The 19782-nt window shown below is 37.6% G+C and overlaps 1 protein-coding gene across 1 annotated transcript in view; it reads left to right on the forward strand.

The window, feature by feature from the left end:
- The window catches only part of LOC113091754 (disks large-associated protein 3-like), a 121858-nt gene that overhangs the window by 39922 nt on the left and 62154 nt on the right, over window positions 1-19782 (forward strand). The window contains exon 2 of the mRNA XM_026257384.1: window positions 8489-8605. The gene's annotated coding sequence lies outside the window, so the exon portion shown is untranslated. The remainder of the gene's footprint in view (window positions 1-8488; window positions 8606-19782) is intronic.

Here is a 19782-nt window from a genome sequence, read left to right on the forward strand (position 1 = left end):
ATTTTGTTGTTGTAAAAAAAACACTTTTTATATATATGTCTTGTAGGACTTACTCTTATTCTTGTTGCAGCTAGTCAAATTCCTGGGCACACAACATATATTTATTGTTTTTAATAATATATTGTGTCTATTTAAAATTATAGAGAGGTACGTATGTATATCTGTAGTTTGGCCCAGCAGTAGTGAAATATAGTTGACACCTTGTGCTGTTCTGTATAGACATTGGGGGATTCTATAGAAAGTCAGTGATTATGGCAAAACGAGGCATGGGAGTTGCGGGAAAGAAATACAGATTCACAGACTGAGAAAATGGAGTGAGAGGTGAGATCGATACAGAACGGGACAGTGTAGGATAGTCTGGACTTGTTCCTGTCCACTGTCCAATGAAGAGGTGTTTAATGAGAACTCAGGGAGAGAAAAAAAGAGACAGCGAGGGAGTGAAGGAGACAGCAAACCTGAGAAATTGGATGTGAAGTGTAAGGTAGAATGAAAGAGGGTTTGGAATTTAAAACTGGTTTTGGCATTAAATATTAATCTTCCTCAGGTTTGAAATAGCAGTAGGTTTCTTTCCATGCACAGCGAAACACTCAGTAAGAGGCACGAACCCCAGAAGGAAATGTAGCTCACACCCATAAACCAGACAACACACACACATTAAATATATTAAACAGATTTTCTCCAATGATCTGCCATCCACAAGCTTGAGCATTTAAATCAGGACACACCTGCGTCCACAGGCTTAACATGCTCATGCATCACATCCATATATGCAAAGTACCTCACATACTTTCTTCCTTTATTTGACATTTAGCCAGTGAAGCAGAAATCTGCATCTGACTGTGCACTCACATGGGTTCTGAGAATACGCACATACTATATACACATACACATACTCTAGCTGTTTTAGCACATCCTTTTCTTTTTCAATTTACCGCTGCATCCTCACAATTAAAAAATACATGGTTTAAGAGAGAAACAAAACAATATGTTGTGCCTCATTGTTTTTTTTTTTAAGTACCTGTAATAAAATGTTTTAGCAATAACACTTTGTTGTAAGGCTTGTGAGATTATAATAATAATTCATTGGGATTGATTTATTTGCTATTTTGTTCATGTCATATTGTAAATGTAATACACGTACATTCATTTACACATATATAGACATTTGTTCACTTTAAACCTGGAATCATTCAATAAAATGTATAACTTTCCTTGAGGCTTTCCAAAAAATATTCCACATAAATATTTCTATCTCTTTTGTCTAAATGTCTCAAAAATAAATTACTTTTAACATCTATAGATATTTTGTGTAAAAAAAAGCTTATCACATGAAATTACTGCCTTTCTGTTTCAAAATGTTTTCTTTGACACATTTTAGAGTGGCTATTTATTTATTTTTTTGGATTTTAAATATTTTTAAAAACTTTTTATCACCACAAGTCAAGGACAGTTTTTGCAACTGGTGTATTTCATTTTATGGCTCTCTTGTTGTATTTGCTTACTGGTTGTAAGTTATGTCAGGTTAAATGACTGGTCTATGACGTGATCCAAATTCAGTCTTGTTGACGATTATGCCTTCTTGATAAAAATAGATGCAGAAGTTACCATCTCCTCCTTTAATAAGACAATCTTTAGCACCAGCAAAAGTTAACTGACTCCTTAATCACCGGTACTTTAGTGATGAATAATTTCCACACAGACTTGTATTTTACCACAAAGTCCACCTTTTGTTGATGTGTGCTCAAATAAGCTCGTGTTATAAGCTGTTTCCACACAAATACTTAAGTGTCTATATATTTTAAAAGTAATTTATTTCTGTGATGGCAAATCTGTGTTCCTGTGGCTCAGTGGTAGAGCATTGTGTTGGCAGTGTAAAAGGATGTGGCTTCGATTCCCAGGGAACACACAAACTGGTAAAAAAAAAAAAAAAAAAAGGACCGTATAGCCTGACTGCACTGGAAGTCACTTTGGATAAAAGCGTCTAATAAATGTCGATGTAAAATGTATGCTGAAAGATGAATGATTAATAAGGTCATTGGCAGGTCAAATCAAATATCACACTCCCGGATGAACAATAACAGTTCCCAACCCTGGTGTCATAACCCCAGGTCTCTAGTTCCCATCTATTGCCTGTGCAATGTGATATGTAATTCAGCCAGAGCCGATCAGTTTAAATATAAAAGATGGCCTTGCTTCCCCAGTGTGGGTCAAGGAGAGCATCTGGTCCACATTAAATAGAAATCTGCCTTAATGTCATACATGAGGTGATATGGGAGATGGCTTGAGCTGAATGTGTCAGAAACTTTCTTCCGCTCAGGTCCTTATTAGCATAATACTTTTTTTATGTAGATATGTATATATGTTCTGTATAAATATGTGTATATACATATCTGTGTGTGTTTGTGTGTGTGTGTGTGTGTGTGTGTATGAAGTGGATGATGTATTTTTATATTGTGCCCTGTAGCGCTGGGATAAACTATTATTTTTTAAACGATTAATCTAGCGATAATTTTTTCGATGCATCGATTAATCTAACGATTAATTTTTTCAGACCGTTTTGATTTCGATTATCTCCCCATTAATTGACTACTAACAATTTATACATGTTGATTTACATATCTGAATGAAAAAAAAAAACATGAATTCCACATTGCAATATAGGTTTATTGCTCTTAAAATTACAAAATAAAAGACTGACTAAGAATGCATTACTTTGCACTTGTATAAAGATAGCATTCAATAAAACCTTGAAGCCTTGAAAACACATAGCTTACTGAAACAAGTTTACTGAACATATAGGGCCTAACTTACTGAAAAAAGTTCTTCTTTCAGATGAAAATAACAAAAACTTGATGTCTAGCATTCAATAAAAAAGGTCTCCCAAAATACTTGTTTAGAGCAATTGAAAGAATACAGTAACCAATGTAAACTTGAGGGCTTTAAGCTAATGCAGAGAGTGCTTTTCCAAAAAAAAAAAAAAAAAAACAATTAACAGTGGGAGCCAGCAGCATGTCATGGAGAAAAAAAAATATCCGAATGCTCCACGTGAAGCTTTGGCATTCCGCCCTTTTTCTTTCGTGTCTAATGATTTTGGTTAATATGCACGAAGGAGAGAGAGAGAGAGAGAGCAAGATAGCGCTCATGTAGTTTGAAGACTGTGAGTGCACGAGCGCGCGTGAAACTTTAGTGTTTTGCCCTTTTTCTATCGTGTTCAATGATTTTGATTTAATATGCACAAGGGAGAGAGAGAGCAAGAAGCACTCGTGTTGTTTGAAGACTGTGAGTGCGCGCGCAGCCGGGGCTCTCTCTCGTGCGCGCCGTTAGGCGCAGCAGTCATTGTATTCTACATCACTCACCGATCAAATAAGGCTTTGACAGGCGCCAAAAAAAAAAAGATCAATGGAGAAAAACCCCTGGATTGGTTATATAACGTTGGACAGAATGTTGATCCGGCCACTCAGCGCACATAAGGTAAGCAAACGTTTTTTAGGGAAATAAAAACAGGTCGACGAATCGATGCACATATTTTGCGTCAAAGTATTTTTTGCTTCGATGTCATGGATGACCTCGACGCGTTGTCCAAGCCCTAGTGCCCTGCTTAAGGTAAGAAGCATACATTTATCATTTTGATCATTTGAAATACATAAATACAGACTACTATCATCCACTTCACCTTGTCTAAATATATAAATATATAAATGTATATGTGTGTGTGTGTGTGTGTATATATTCATACATTTTAGGTAGGAACAGGGAACAACTTGATTCTGTGATTAGTGATTGATTAATTTTATGAATTTTGACGTATACCTTATTTCATTGTCTTGATATTAGTTTTATCCTCAATCCAGTCTAAGCATCTTATCTAACCCTCTAATGGACTTATTTGTGTCTTATCTGAACAAACAACTTGCTACAATAGCGTTTGTGATGAGGGTGGGTGTGGCGAGTGGGGCGGGGCCGAGAGGCGTGGGAACGAGGAGTGAGGCCAGGTGTAGTGATTGGAGATGAGCTACACCTGCGCCCCACCACCAGTATCGAGTCCCATGTAGGAGATGGAAGGATATAAAACTGAAGCGACTATAGTGAAGGATGAGAGAGGACCAGGCCTGGGATATTATTTTATGTTTGCTTTTTATTTGTGCGCGTCAGTCGCCGGGAGGGGCTGACGCGCTGTTTTGTTTATTTTTGAATTATTAATGTATTTTGATTGTGCGCCGGTTCCCGCCTCCTCCTTCCCAATGAATAGGGAGTTCATATCGTTACAGTGGTGCCGAAGCCCGGGAGAAGGAGGGACCCGCTGCTGAAGATCCCTCGCCGCTGTGGTGAATCCGCGGTGCCCTCGAGCAAGCGAAGTATGTGCCGCCATGGACGCTCGAGGCGGTGGGCCGGAGCGAGTTGCCGGGGACGGGCGAGCTCGCTGCCGACCGCCCACGATATGGAGGGGCGGCTGCCGTCCGTGAGGGAGCGGAGGAGTCGGCGCCGTTCGCCAGGGGGACTGATGGTATCCGGAGGGGCAGGGAACGGGGGACTCCTGCCGCTGCCCAAAATCGGAGGAGCCGTCGCCGTCCATTGGGCGGCGGAGGAGTGTCGTGCCGTACGCCGAGGGCCGTCCAGTGCCACCGCCAGGCACCGCGGAGGAGATCACCCAGCTGGTGGAGGGCCGAGCAGCAGTGCGTCTGGGAACCGGATTTTTATTTTATTTTTTTTCTCTCTCCCCTCTCTCGTCCTTGTCGCTCCTCCTTCCATCTCCTTTTCTCTCGCCTCGTCTGTCCTACCCCCAGGTTCCCGCAGGTCCCCGTGAGCACCCCCCCCCCCCCGGAGGGAGGGGGGGGGTAGAGCGCAGTCTCGGGACTACCCCCCGGCCTGCGAGGGGCGATGGGGGTATGTGGCGAGTGGGGCGGGGCTGAGAGGCGTGGGAACGAGGAGTGAGGCCAGGTGTAGTGATTGAAGATGAGCTGCACCTGCGCCCCACCGCCAGTATCGAGTCCCACGTAGGAGATGGAAGGATATAAAACTGGTGCGACGACCGTGAAGGACGAGAGAGGACCAGGCCTGGGACATTATTTTATGTGTTTGCGTTTTATTTATGCGCACCAGTCAGCCGTGAGGGGCTGGTGCGCCATTTTGTATTTATTTTGAATATTAAAATTATGTTTTGATTGTGCGCCGGTTCCCGCCTCCTTCTTCCCGATGAGTATGGAGATTTTATTGTTACAGTGGGGAAGTTAGGTCCATCTGAAGTTTAACAGAAGCTTGTGCTTCCAAAGACTTGTGCTTCCACACAACTAGCAAATTCAATTACTTACCTTCCCTTAACTTGCTTGTCCCAACAACGTGGACAATCAATCAGGAAGACAAGGTCAGAGATGGTACTAATTGGCTGATGACGAAGGAGCATTGATATTAAACTCAATGTGTGTATATCACAACACCATAAGTACTCTAAGGAATCTAAAAAAAAATTCTTAAAACCAGGGTTCATGTTTTTTTGTTATTATTATTTGTTGTAATTGTGAAGCATGTTTTGCCTCCCACAAACTGGGATATGATGGGCCACTTATCTTTACCTGAACTCTTCTTGCTTCTACTAGGAAAATCATTGACTATGGCCATGAAGAGAAATGATAAATATTACGTTGTCCTTGTGACTAGCCGTGTTCCCATTTTAAATACCCCTTTTCTCTCTTTGTCCATTTCCTTTGTATGGTAGCCCTGAGGAACTAACTGTACTGTATAGAGTGTACTGTAAATAGTGTACACTGTACATATACACTGTACTGTATATAGTGTTTACTCACAATACTGGATATTATATTCATACATAGTGCATTGTGGTGTGCAATAAAGTCAGCAGTTCATCCAGTTCCCCTAATAGCAATTGCTATATCCTGCTCAGCCTTTTGGGAAATCCATATAGTTTAGCTGACCCCTTATTATAATTCCTGCAGCCACTCATTAGTTCCTCGCTGCCCTGCAAAACAAAAGCGAGATGAAATGGAGCGAGCTGTGAATCACATTAGCATAAAAAGCTGGACAGCATGTGACCTGAACTGATCGCTTCTCTTCAGCAGCAGAGGTCATACAGGAGGGATACAACCCACCTTGATCTCCATGAATACTACATTATCATGGCCACTTGTGTCATTACTGCATTGGCTGTGGGTTAGGAAAGTACAGTGTTAATGCACAGAGGTCAGAAGGACTTCTGATGTCTGACAGAATGTTTGGCCTCCATGGTCTCTTATTCGCTCTGTTCTTTCTCTCTTATGTAAGAGGAGCATTACATCATTATCACTCCTTCTTCTGCAGAAATATAGTATAGTTAGAAGTTTTTTCTTTCGTGTTCTGATATCTGTGCCAGTATCATCTGTCATGATGCCAAGGGCTGTTAAATTTTCAACACGAGAAGTGCAATAAATCAGCAAAGAGAGAGAGAGAGGGAAGGAGGGAGGGATGATAATATTTGTATTTTAGTTATTTGATTTTATTATATTTCATATTTTTCCTGGAAAACAAGACAAAATTGCACATACATAATACTTTTGCAGTGATATTTGCATTACTCTTAATCATAGCATACATCGTTACAAATGCATATCACCATTATTTATAGAACAGGTCTATTGTACATTTCATACAAAGCCATATTTTAAGTCTAGGTTGTTTACCAATGGGACAGATAAATGTCAACCTCATTTTCAGTCTTTATGAAACTGTGAGACTAGGTAAGTGGTTCTGGGCTGTTTATTGCTTCTTATTACCCAAAAGGATCCGCTGATCCGCTAAATAGAATTAGGGAAGTACCAGGAAATGTATTTAAAGCGGAGGCTGTAAAAGATTAGAAATCTTCAGCAGATGTGCACAGTTTGTGAACCGTGGTATGCGAGAGCAGAAGAGGAATGAGAAATGAAGCAGTTTGTCCTTTATCAAAGTCTGCAAGCTGAGGACACTGTATGGAGAAAAGTGAAAAATTAACTGGCTAGATTTTAGAGGTTAGAAACAAAAAAGCGCAGACATGAATTAACTTTATTCCCTCTTTCTCATTTCCATGCTACACTATTAAGTATGACAACTGAAACCCAAATAATCAGGAAAATGAGAGAAGAATAAGATGTTAATACAACAGTAATGATGCAAAATACTGCCTCTTACAAACACTCAAGGGGACACAAGTGTTCCCTAGATTGGCTGCAAAGCCCTGTGCACAGACACATACTGACATTTCAGTGCTGTGCCAGCCTCTACACCCAGATGAGCACTAGCACATGAATTCTTAATTGTTTTCCTGGAGTTTTGAGTTCATAATCATGTTTAGAGTGAACTCTGTGCCAGCACAAATGTCTATGGTGACCTATATTCTCTGATTGCCTTTGCCGTTTTGAAAGTTGTGTGAAGTTGTGTTCTAATTATTCTGGCTCTAGCTGCAGTCGCAAAAAAAAAAAAAAAAAAATAGAACTTTGAGAAACATATTCTGCAAAAGGTGTCCAGTTTCCTATTTAGTTCAAATAAATCGTGCATCCTGCACAATAAATACGTTTACCCCCATTCATCTGTTAATCTGGTTGTGCACTGTTTATTTATTATTTAAAGAAAGGACAATCAACTTGATCAAACTTGATTGTCATTAATAGTATTATTACCAATTAAAAGTGATGTTTTCTATTTTAATACATTTTAAAATAGAATTCATTCCTGTGATGGAAAATGTTCAAAGAATTTCAATCAAAAGAGACACATAACATTTTCAAAGAACATTCTTCACCAGAAATGCCCTGCAGACTTGAGTAGCATTAAGGCTACATAATTTGTCTTATTTTCCTTTCTTTTCTTAACTTTTTTTTTGTGTGTGTGTCATCATCTGTAATTTTTTTTTCTACTGAGAAAAAGTAAACCATCTACTGTTCTTTCTCATATAATGAGTCTTTTTAATGTGCATTAGATCAATTAGAGCATTGAGGAGAGACAGGGATCATATTAAATGAATCACAGTGATGAATGTAAACCTCAGAATTTGGTTTCAATGCAAATGCTGTAATGAGGATAAACAGTGAGCATGAGGTTCCCTCTGGACTGTCTTGAACAGTCTATTACAGTGACTCATTGTCTCTCAGCTTTAACCCATCACACATTCCCTAAACCTTTAGAGGATACCTGAAAGATATACAAAGCCAATTAAACCTTGATGCCAGCTTTATTTTCCTCTTTCCCCTTGCTGTCTCTTTCTTTTCCAGACTGGAAACACTTCACAGGCTGATTATCTTGCATGTGGGAGAAAGAGTTTGTACTTGGGAACTAGAAATGGGAAACAGAACATCCTTGCCACATTATACAACCATGTTAGCCTGGGAATGTTTTCAGTGAACAGACACAGTTTTCCCCTGACACTGCACGAGTGAAATAAGAGAGTGAGGTAAAAATACAAACAAGAATGGTTATTTTGTCATTTCATCTGCTTGTTTCTGTCTCTTTCTCCTTCTCTCTTTAGATTGCTGAGTGGAACCTGTGAGGGCTTGGCAGACAACAGAAGTGTGCAGTGTTTGTCCATTGAAGAGACCGTTTCCCCTCTGCTGATAATGAAGCACCATTTCCACATGAGGAGGCAGTGAGTATTTCGTCTCTGACTGTAACCACAGGTGCATGGAGAGCTTTTAATTCTCTTGGTTCACCAAGTGTCTTTGACAGCTATCCCTCTGTGCCTTCATGCAAAGCCGTTCTCAATTTCAGCCTTCTATCAAGTATCAGGCCAAGATTACACAAATGTCATTTTAATGCCCCCAAAAACCTCACCTCAAAGGGTCTCTCTTTGCTCTTTGAAACTGTTCTTTTCATTCCCGAATGTCTGATGTGCACATTTTTTAAAAGCTACTAGACACATTGTTAGGTTCACTATTTAAGACCCTGTGAAATAGCTTGGCAAGTGCATTTTTTCCCTGTTGATGTGTTTCCTTTTGAAATAGGAAGTTTGGGTGGAACATACTAAAGGGATTGTGTCTTTTGTAATAGTCAGTAGGCTGTGTCTCTAGTTGGCTGAAGGTAGTATGAAAGGGGTTGGATATTCTCATTCTAGTGAGCATCTGATTGGATAAAAACTTGTGTAGTGCAGGATGAGTCATTAATACTGTATATTTGGTTCATTTTGTTGAGGGGTAGAGTTTATTGTAGATGTTATGTTGTTTTCAAAGAATGATTATTTTCTTGCAAGTCACCATACATTTAATATCCAAACTGCTGTGATACATACAACAAAGTGAAGTGACATACAGCCAAGTATGGTGACCCATACGCATTTAACCTATCCAGAGTGCACACACACACACACACACACACACCCTGAGCACACCCATAGCAGTGGGCAGCCATTTATGCTGTGGCGCCCGGAGAGCAGTTGGGGGTTCAATGCCTAGCTCAAGGGCACCTCAGTCGTGGTATTTACCTGTTTCAGGTAAACGCTCCTTTAACTGCACTCACTAAAACGTGCAAGAAGCAACATAGTATCATTTTGCAAATATGTCACCACAGTAAGCATGGGTTGAGCATATTGATTATATGTAGAATTACATACATTTAAATTTTTATTTAGTTAAATGAAATGAAAAATTATATTAAAAATAGGTGGATGCTGTGCATTATTCAACCATGACCTGAGAGTTTGTCTTTGACTAATTCAGCCCTGTTGTGCTTGAAGAGGTGAGATAAAGACATTCTTGAAATATACCAATCCTGCTTCAAAATCAGTCAGATATATATACCAGCTAAGGATTTGACTCCAGTGAGTTTATAAATTAGCATTACGTATGTAGCCATTGTTAGAAACGATTAGCTGTGAAGCCATAATTGTATGTATATATCTGAATTTACTGCAAATTCACAATTTCATTGAGGGCAAATAAAAACTAAAAGGATGCAATGAGATTAATCTTTTTAACATTTGGAGCAGAAATATTTCAGTATTGCTTTCACGCTATGTCTGAAAGAAAAGTGCAATTACAAATAAACAGGCAGCATTTAACAACTGACATTTCGCTCATCAGCTCTTGCACACAGGCTTATTTCACTAATGCCCTTAAAGCTGAAATGTGTTATTTGGATTCGACACCTCATGTATAAAACTACATAAATTGCTCTCTAAAACATTGTGCAAACACAAAATAAGTTTTTGAGATATGATATTATGCTTAAAAGCACGATAATCTAGGAAATTGTAGAAGATACAAGATGTAAATAACCTGTGATGATAAGAAAGATATTACGTATTAAGTCTTTTTATTAATACCTTTTGTTTTTCTGTATTATCGTAAAAAAAAAAAAAAAAAAGGAAAATTGCTTTAGATATTAAGACTTGCTTTACACAGTAAAGTGTAAGTGTATTATTCACTCCATTGGAAATTGTTTTTACTTGTTTTAAGCATAAATCTTGCTTATGCAGCTGTGCATAAATGTATGGGTTTTAGGAATGTATTATTTTTTTTTGTTGTTGTTCATGTTTTTCTCAACAAAACAGATACAGATCAAGAAAATTGTTTACTGCGGTGTCAAAAAAAAAGTATATGTAAGGGATAATATACATCCAGCCGGTAGATATTGCAGAATAACCCCTGATAGAATGATCAGGACCGAGAGAGCAAGTCCAGGATGACATAATAAAATAATTGTACACATTATATTGAATTGAGTTTTAATATTTTATTAGCTAACCAAACGCAAAGTTTCCACAAAGAGGAAGTGTCCCTAGCAAAAGAACAGTGCCGACTTCAGTTACCCGGATGAGCCTGCGTTATCAGCTTTTACCAGTTGTCATCGAGGGATTACATACCTCGGAATGTCACAACTGACCAATCAGAATCAAGTGTTCTATAGAGCCATGTGATAATGTCTAATATCAGCTTGCTGAACACAATATATATATAACAAACTTGTATGTGACTGGCTTTGTAGGTATACAGTGTAATCTAAACAAAACAGCCGAGACCACTAACAACCAGCCAAATTCCCCGTTTGAAAGTGTTTGGGTTCATTCCATATATATATATATATATATATATATATATATATATATATATATATATATATATATATATATATATATATATATATATATATATATATATATATATATATATATATATATATATATATATATATATATATATATATATATATAGTAGAGCCACACCAAGCACGATAACTTTAAAAATGTAGTTCTAAAAATCATTCTCTACCACACTACAACTATAACGATAAAGGCATAGAGAAACGGTATCGCTGGAATCATTTTCAGAAAGATTTTTTCCAGCTGATGAATGATACAAACATTGACAGCCATTCAGAACCCATCCTGCTATAACAAGCTCGAGAATTTAAAGTGGCAGACACACATGTACTTAGAATAAACAGATGATATCGTTCGCTGGCGTGGATGCTAAAAGCGTTATCTTTATAGTTATCTTTATAGTGATCGTTCTTGGTGTGAACGGGGCTTTAGTCAAAGTCAAGGGGGCCCTCACAGGCTGATTGTTATTGGAGTGATAAAACAGTTCTATGCTGCTGGTCTTCGCGAATCAAAATGATGTGAAGAAATCCTCTAACTTTTGCCATTCTTTTGGATCATTCTTTTCAGTTCATTATTGGATCACCGGATTCCCCCAAACCCATTTTTACCCTTGTAGTTAATTAACCAAGAAAAAAGTTGATTAATAGTGGATAATATGGAGATCATAGCTCAGGAAATCTGATGTTGTTAGATTACTTGATACTTGGAATCACTGAGATCTCTTTTTAAACTCCAGTCACATGAGAGATTACTTTTGTCTTTTTCGGAGGAAGAAGTATTTAAAAAGCATGCAATTTACATAGAAGTCTCCATATGATCTTGTTGTCATTTAATATCATTGCTGTCTAAATAATTGAGAAATTTAAAATCATCAAAATTATTTTCTTTATTATGGGCCCTGAAAATGATGGTCTAAAAGTTCAAGCTTCATTTTTTCAGAAGGCCTTTTAACAGCAAATTTGAGACACCCACATTCTTCAGATCCCACTTTTGTCCATGTGCATTTTGGATTATTTTATTATATAATTATCTCTTTCTCCATGAACACATGAACAGTCACATACACAGACAATGCTTTTGCTAACACAGACCTAACCCTAATGTAATCACTGCAAATGTCAAAAAAGTATTAATGCATAAATTAAGTTTCTAGCTGAAATGACCTCCAACCGCTTGTATTCCTTGTATTCCTTTCCATTTTTTTTTGTTTACCAATACATGGGCACACGCACAAAGCTCACAGCCATTGACGGTTAAGACTAGACACCAGATTCAGGAAAATACAGGGCTAATAAACAGGGGGAAAGTAATCAGGGGGAACTGAAACAGGTGGACTACTTAAACAAAAACCATGGAAATTAAAGAGGGAACGCCGGAAATCAAAGAACACAATCAACACAAGGGATAAACTAGGTCACAGTGGGAACATGGAACACATCTGAGAGGAAAACACACACCAAAACAGTCCATGGGCATGACAACGTACAACAACTAGAATAATAAAACTTTGTCAGATTCACTTTCATCTGATTTGGATAGAACTTACCGCGCCACTCCCTGGACATTCCACTTTGAAAATGTTATACAATGTGGAAGAATTTTGCAGAAATGTCACCACAGGCATGTTTTCCAGTGAGTCTACATTTTCCAGTGAGCCTGGGTTGATTAGATTATTTGGTCAGGCTATGAAGTCGTTTCCCGTGGCAGGAAGTCAGGCAAGTGCTTTCCTAGAGTCACATGTTTTCCTATAAAAGAATAGCTCACCTTCTCGCACACACTCTATGGAGATTTTCTCCAATTAAATCTTTCCCCATGAGATTTCTTCATCAGTTTCAGTGCTGTATCTCTATATAAAAGGCGTCGCACACAGACCACCAAAGCTGACTGTGTGATTTTTGCAGATCTCTGGGTCATTCAGACTTACAAACAGGTCAGAGGATTAGGTCTGCGTGTAAATCCATGAGGATGTCAGACTCAGTGCAGTTTTTACAACTAGAGTTCAGTCTATCCTTTCATGTGTCCATGTATATTTCCTGTCCTTTGTTGCTTTTTGTAATAGGCTACTTCCTGTTCTTTGTCTTTTGTAGCGGATAGAAACTGGCCTCTGCTTGACCCGCAATAAATAAAAGATTCTCATTAGGTGATTCTATGGGTTCATTACAGAGAACCACTTCTGATGTTCTCATTGAACTGCATGTTGTGGTGACCAGGCCTGAGGGATGTAGGTAGTTTTTATTCCCCAAGCAGAAGTAGACATGCCCATGTCTTGTTTATTAAAGTCCAGTCCACTCTGTTTTATAAGAACCAGCTTATATTAGCATGGATTTCCATGCTGTTCACGGCTGGTTTATGTTGGATAGGTTCTGATCTGGAATGCAGCGAGCTACCTTTGCATTGCCACTTCAGTTTCTTAACCACAAATGGTTGGTTTGTTTTACCCTCATGAGCTCCAAAATCAATTGAAACACTTTGCAGCTGGCTTAAAGAAAGAGATTAATCTATGGAGTTCAGACTGCTCTAATGGTCACTTAGCACCAGCACTCAGTTTACCAACAGCTATAAAAATAGGTAACTTCTTACAAAATATTTAACTTATTCTGCAAGAATATTAAACTGTTCATATTAATAAACTATTATGGTCATCTTTGTTTTTAGCTACTGACTATTCTAGTATTGGGATAATAATCATTCTGAAGTACCATAATTTTTGTTTTTCTTCTAAAATAAAGTAATCCAACAACCAGCTCTCTTCAGGTTGTAAATTACATTTGAAAGCAAGTTGTTTTTCCTTTGAAATGTTGTTATAAAAGCATTCAAAGCATTTTATGATGTGTAGTTGTTTGATACTGAAATGTTTAAACCAAGAACAATACGCCTACGAGTCTCTTAATATATGAGGAACAACTTGGGAAAGTGCTGATCCATCACTGTTGTCTATATGAAGCATAAAATTAAACAATTCCCTCCCTCTCTCCCTCTCTATTTTTCCCTCTCTCTCCTTCTGTTCTGAATTCAGCTTATTTGCATTTATTTACGTACGTTCCTGCCTAAAGATTCAAACATCCAAGTCAGTGTAAGATCAACTGCACAAATTAATAATACATTAACAACCAGACTGCAATTATAGGATTCTGCTCATGCATACTTATGGATACAATTCTTGTTTGCTGAATTGTGTTAGTTTCATAATTCTGGCAGTGCAAAGACTGCATGCTGAGAAAATAAACTGTTAGACATGAAAGAGTTGGGCAAAAAGTATTAAAGTCAAAACATGCTTGGTGAATTTGATTTATCTGCCCATTTTCTCCGCTCACACACTCATGGTGCCATTGCACTTATTAAAATTATATTTAGATTGTTATGTTTCATACATTATGTATATTTCAACTTCTCTAGAACCTTTTCTTTTTGTTGCATTGTAGGTGTGGTTTGTTTTCCCCTATGTTCACACTATGCTCCAGTACAGCACAGAATGTGTGTGTGTGTGTGTGTGTGTGTGCTCTTGTTTTTGTGACATATCAGGGCACAACTCTGTATAATGACATGGGTATGACACAGGTATTACAAGGAGAGGGTGACTTATGAGGACATAACCATGTCCCCATTCTTCAAACGCTTATAAATCATACAGAATGAGTTTTTTTGAGAAAGTAAAAATCCACAAAGTTTTCTGTGAGGGTTAGGGGTAGGGTTGGTGAAGGGCAATAGAATATACAGTTTGTACAGTATAAAAGCCATTACGCCTATGGAATGTCCCCACTTTTCACAAAAAACAAACGTGTGTGTGTGTGTGTGCGCGTGCGTGCGTGCGATCAGAAATGAATGTTAAATTGGTCCTTTCCATAAGTTACTGCTGCACTGTCATCTTTGCAACATTTAATAATCTTTGCAGTGTCTTTTGTTTGTTTGTTGTGGTGGTTAATCCGATTACTGATTGCTGGCACATCGGAGGATTATACCGAACAAGTAAATTATGAAGAGAGTCTTAGCACAGTATTCTCTTCAGAAACTTTCTGTTTTAGTTTTTCAACTGGTCGAGGGGACACACACACACACACACACACACACACTATGAAGGTGATACCCAAGTTGATGTCAAACACCTTCAAGGATAATATTGCGCAAAGCTATTACAATTTAAAACAACCGTTTTCTATTTTAATATATTTTCAAATGCAATTTATTCCCATGATGGCAAAGCTAAATTTTCAACAGCCACATGATCCTTCAGAAATCATTACGAAACATTATACAATATGCTTATGAAACATTTCTTATTATTATCAGTTTTGAAAACTAATATCATGTACCCGTATTCTCTGATGAATAGAAAGTTCAAATGAACCGATTTTGTGAAATTCAAATCTTCCGCAACTTTAAACATATTTACTCGATATTTAAATAAACGTAAATAGTCCTTCCTGAATAATAATATTAATTTATTTTTTTTTAAAATCTCACTGGCCAGACTTTTTCAAGCATTTCCAAAGCATATTTTAATGACCCTGAACTTTTAATGAACGTTTGATGAATTTAAAATTTTCTGTAATTAGTCCAAACACACATAATTCAGTGTTTCACCTCAGCTCCATGAGGATCCTGAGTCATCCTCAGAAAACCACAGGCAGACTAAGCTATCTAATGAGTTCATGATGTAGGAGAACCACTCATATGCTAATGAGAGAAGTTGCCTCTGTAATTGCTCTTCCTCTTAAGTCTTCTAATGTTGCATTACATACAGGAGGTATGATGGATTGCCACAGATGTTAAGTGCTTTCTTTAACTGAGTTTCTGGTGGTTTTATAGTGTTCATTTGTTTAGTTTGTTGCCTAGAAATTGAGCAAAGGTGGATGTGTGTTGTCATCCATTCTCCTTCCTGAAGGGATCAGGCTAAGAAGAGTGTGGGGATAATCAAGAGATTGAGGGAAATCCAGAAATGGCAAATAGCCATGACAGGCGAACCAGCCAAGTGGATGCAAGGAACAGGGATAGTTGCCAAACACTAAAGTCTTTGCAAAGACAAACTGTATTTAAAAAGTGACTAATTACATAACTTGTAATGCAGGGGTGTGGTAACTATGGTGACTGTGGAATGCAAAGGTCATGTGAGGTGTGACTAAACAAAATAATGAAAAACTTCTGTTACATTGTTCGAATAGTTTTAGCAGTAAAATATTGGGAACAGCACTGATATCCATTTCTCAAGTGCTGGGCGTTCATTATTTGGCAAATATCCATTAGCCTCTAGTTCTGCATCAGTCAATGACAATATCAGATTCAATTATTTATTAGCATTTCAAACACCAGTCACGTCGTACCAAAATAGATGTGCCGTATAAATTACTGAAGCTGAAGGAGTTAATTAGCCAAAGAAGTTAATTATCTAAATAGTTTTCATTTAAATGAAGGTGTTATGCATAAATTGCATGCATTAAGAAGATGGAAAGTTTGATCGAGTTGATGAGCTAATGTTCCTGCCTCAGCCCGAGCTGCACAGGTCAGCAGGTAAGAGAGAGAAAGCAGCAAATTAGCTCATGATGTTCTTGATTTATTCACTGTAATGTCGTGTAGCCATGTCATGATTAATACTTTAGATGGTGTCCAGTTGAGTAAAGTAACATTTTAATATTTAAAATGATTGATTTGAAGTGAAAAGGATCATTAAAACCTAAATTTTAACCATTTTTGAAATGTTTTGACCACATTTGAAATATAGTATGACTGGTGTAGAAGCCAGACACGATAGTAAATGTACTATTTCTGTTTGTATGTGCTTCACTTATACATTTTTTGTATACTTTGTCACAATTCATGAATATTCATATAATAATAAGTGAAAGTGTTTTGAATAAGATAAACTGCAGTTGACATTTGCTGGCGGTAAATGTACATTCTGAATTGCTGGTTGTGTGTTGTATTGAGCACAGGTAACCTCAGGTATAACACCATTGTGTTTTTGATTCTACGGTAAGACCCTTATTACACCTGGAACTAACATCCATTTCAAATGACAAGAGGACAAAGCTAAACATGAGCATAATTAGGCCTAAATGTAATGCAATTGGAGTGTTATTGGATAAAAGTTGAGCGCATGAACCACTACACACTCATACCAGTGTCATATTGTGTGTGTTTTTCGAGGGCATGAAATGCCACAGGCAGAATGAGTGGCGGTTTAATGAATGCAGCATAAACTCACACTGAAGCCTTTTGGGATAAAATGTGTGTATGTGTGTGTGTTTTAACTTAGAGGTGTGTATGCACATTTTAGCAAAAAAAAAAAAAAAAAAATATATATATATATATATATATATATATACATATATATATTTCTCCTCTCTCAGTCTTTACATCCATCCCTCTTTAGCTGCACACATTTGTCTTTGCTCCATGTAGGGGGTAGTGACTGATGTAGATCAGGTATCAGCTGTGGGTTTCTTACAGGGTAGTTTTTTGCTGAGTTAATGGACTTTGTTTGTAAAGTTTGTAAACTTATGAAGCAGACTAGAGGCGTGAAGTTTAGATACATGCTAGACTGTAAATAAATCTGTCTAGAGAACTGTGTATAGCTGTCTGAATCTTTTTCTCTGAGCTTTTTATTCCTTCTTCACACTTCTACACTTAAATATTGTTTTAACCCCCATTATAATGTACTTTTTAAAACTGGTGTTAGTACCAATAAGGTCTATAATAACTATCTGTTAACATCCCTGTTCATTTGAAATGCACTTCTTTGCTGTTTTGAGCCAATCACCTGAGCAGATTATGACATCATGATAAAAGCTGATTGGCGGATGACACTACAAGAATGCAACAAGAAACAATGCAGTCCTGCCTAGAATGTTACAGTGTGTTTTTAAGCAAAGGACAACCAATCACAAACTGGGAAATACTTGAATATTCACGCTTTGTGCAGAAATGTTCTCCAAACTGTTTTAGCATCTGAGAGAAACCGTTGGTGGCACCACTGATGTACAAACATGCAAACAGGATTAATGCAGAGACTGCTGTTTATTTCAGAAGATTTAGAACAAACAAAGTGTGTTTACATGGCAATGGTTTCACGGCTGTCTAAGAAGTATTTAGGGTGGCCAAACAGCCTAATGTCCTGTTTTGGCTTGGTTTTTCTATTGTTTTAACACTTGTTAAAGGTAATGACTGAAAAGTAGTTTGAGTAGTGTGAAGGCATTGTACATAATCGACTGATCGTGGCATGCAAGAAGGTGGGATCTACAAAGAACGGTCAAAGTGATGCAAATCGAATCTATGTGGGGCACAACAATAGGAAAATAAAGCTGAAACCCAGACATTTTAGGCAATTTAGAAATCCTGCCCAGTACATGTGCAGAAAGAAGAGGACACATGGTCATTCTGCAGGTATTAAAGCAAGTCATGTTAACCTACGGTTTAGGACAGTGGTTCTCAACCAGAGGGCTGGGGCCCATTAAGGGGCCTCAGCAAACTTGCAAGCGAGTCTCAAGATGACTTTGAATTATTTAAAATAAGACAAATTGAGCATTAAAATGATGAACATCTTAAAAATAATAATAATGACAATAATTATCCATGGTCTTGAAAACCTGCCTGTATGATGTTATATTAGGGAGGTTATGTAAATAATCAATTCTAAAACTCCATTAGCATTTTATAATGAATATGAATTCTTTCTAGTTATGTTAAGCTCTAAAATTTTTATTTGGTAGAAATTGTGGGTTAAAGTATTTAATCCTTATCCAATAAACCAGTAAAGTTATGGGTCCACTGATTATTTTTTGTGGACATTGGGGGGCAAGAAAATCAAAAATGTTTGGGAACCACTGGTTTAGAATGGTTAAATGAAGTTTGGCTGAAGATGGTTTTATTCGGGGTGAGCTGGGAGGAGCTGATGGAGGAGTATTGATTGTGTTTCCTTATTATCATCCCTTCAGCTCAGCTTATCTGTGACAAGCAAGAGAAGACTAAAAATTAACTTTGCACGTATTTTCTCCTTTTTCTCTGCTTTATTGATTTTTCAAGTGAGAATAAATTCCATCCTAATTTTCTCTAACCCTAAAATAAGCTTTGATTTTGCAGGAATTTTCATACTAAAAAAAAAAAAAAGTATTTCTAATCTTACAAATATCAACTAAAATCCACAAATCTCTAATTGCCTGACTGATGTTCTTTTTTGATCGCTCTCTTTTTTTCTCAAATTATTTTTATATAATTTGATAGTGTCAAATAGTCATCGCTCATGTAGTTCTTATCTTTTTGTGTGTGTGTGTGTGTGTGTGTGAGAGAGAGAGAGAGAGAGAGAGAGCACAAGAGACTTGTGAAAATCAAAGTTGTTAGGAGGTGCTCAGATGTGAGATGTTGTGAACTGCTGAGCTCTAATCAAAGTGATCCATCACGTTAGGGGTAAGTGAACAGAACAAAAGCTCTCTCCAGTTTTCAGTCCGGGGGGAGATCTCGCCTCACAGTTCTGCCACTCGGGATAGCAGACTTTGATCTCTGAATCTGCTGTTTCAGCAAAAGCTGGTTTACAGATGTAGGTCTAGATGGTGTCATGACACTTTAATGGATGGTTGGTTAGATATATTGGACATGATTTGTGCAAATTTGAAGGTTCTAAGTGGCGCATGATATATCATTACTATATGAGGTTTTTTTAATGAATTAATTAAGTATTGGATGATATTGTATAGTTAATTGTGCGGGCTACTATCCATTATTTTGCCATCATCTGACAC

The sequence above is a fragment of the Carassius auratus genome, unplaced genomic scaffold (genome assembly GCF_003368295.1).
Source record: "Carassius auratus strain Wakin unplaced genomic scaffold, ASM336829v1 scaf_tig00214282, whole genome shotgun sequence".
Classification (NCBI taxonomy): domain Eukaryota; kingdom Metazoa; phylum Chordata; class Actinopteri; order Cypriniformes; family Cyprinidae; genus Carassius; species Carassius auratus.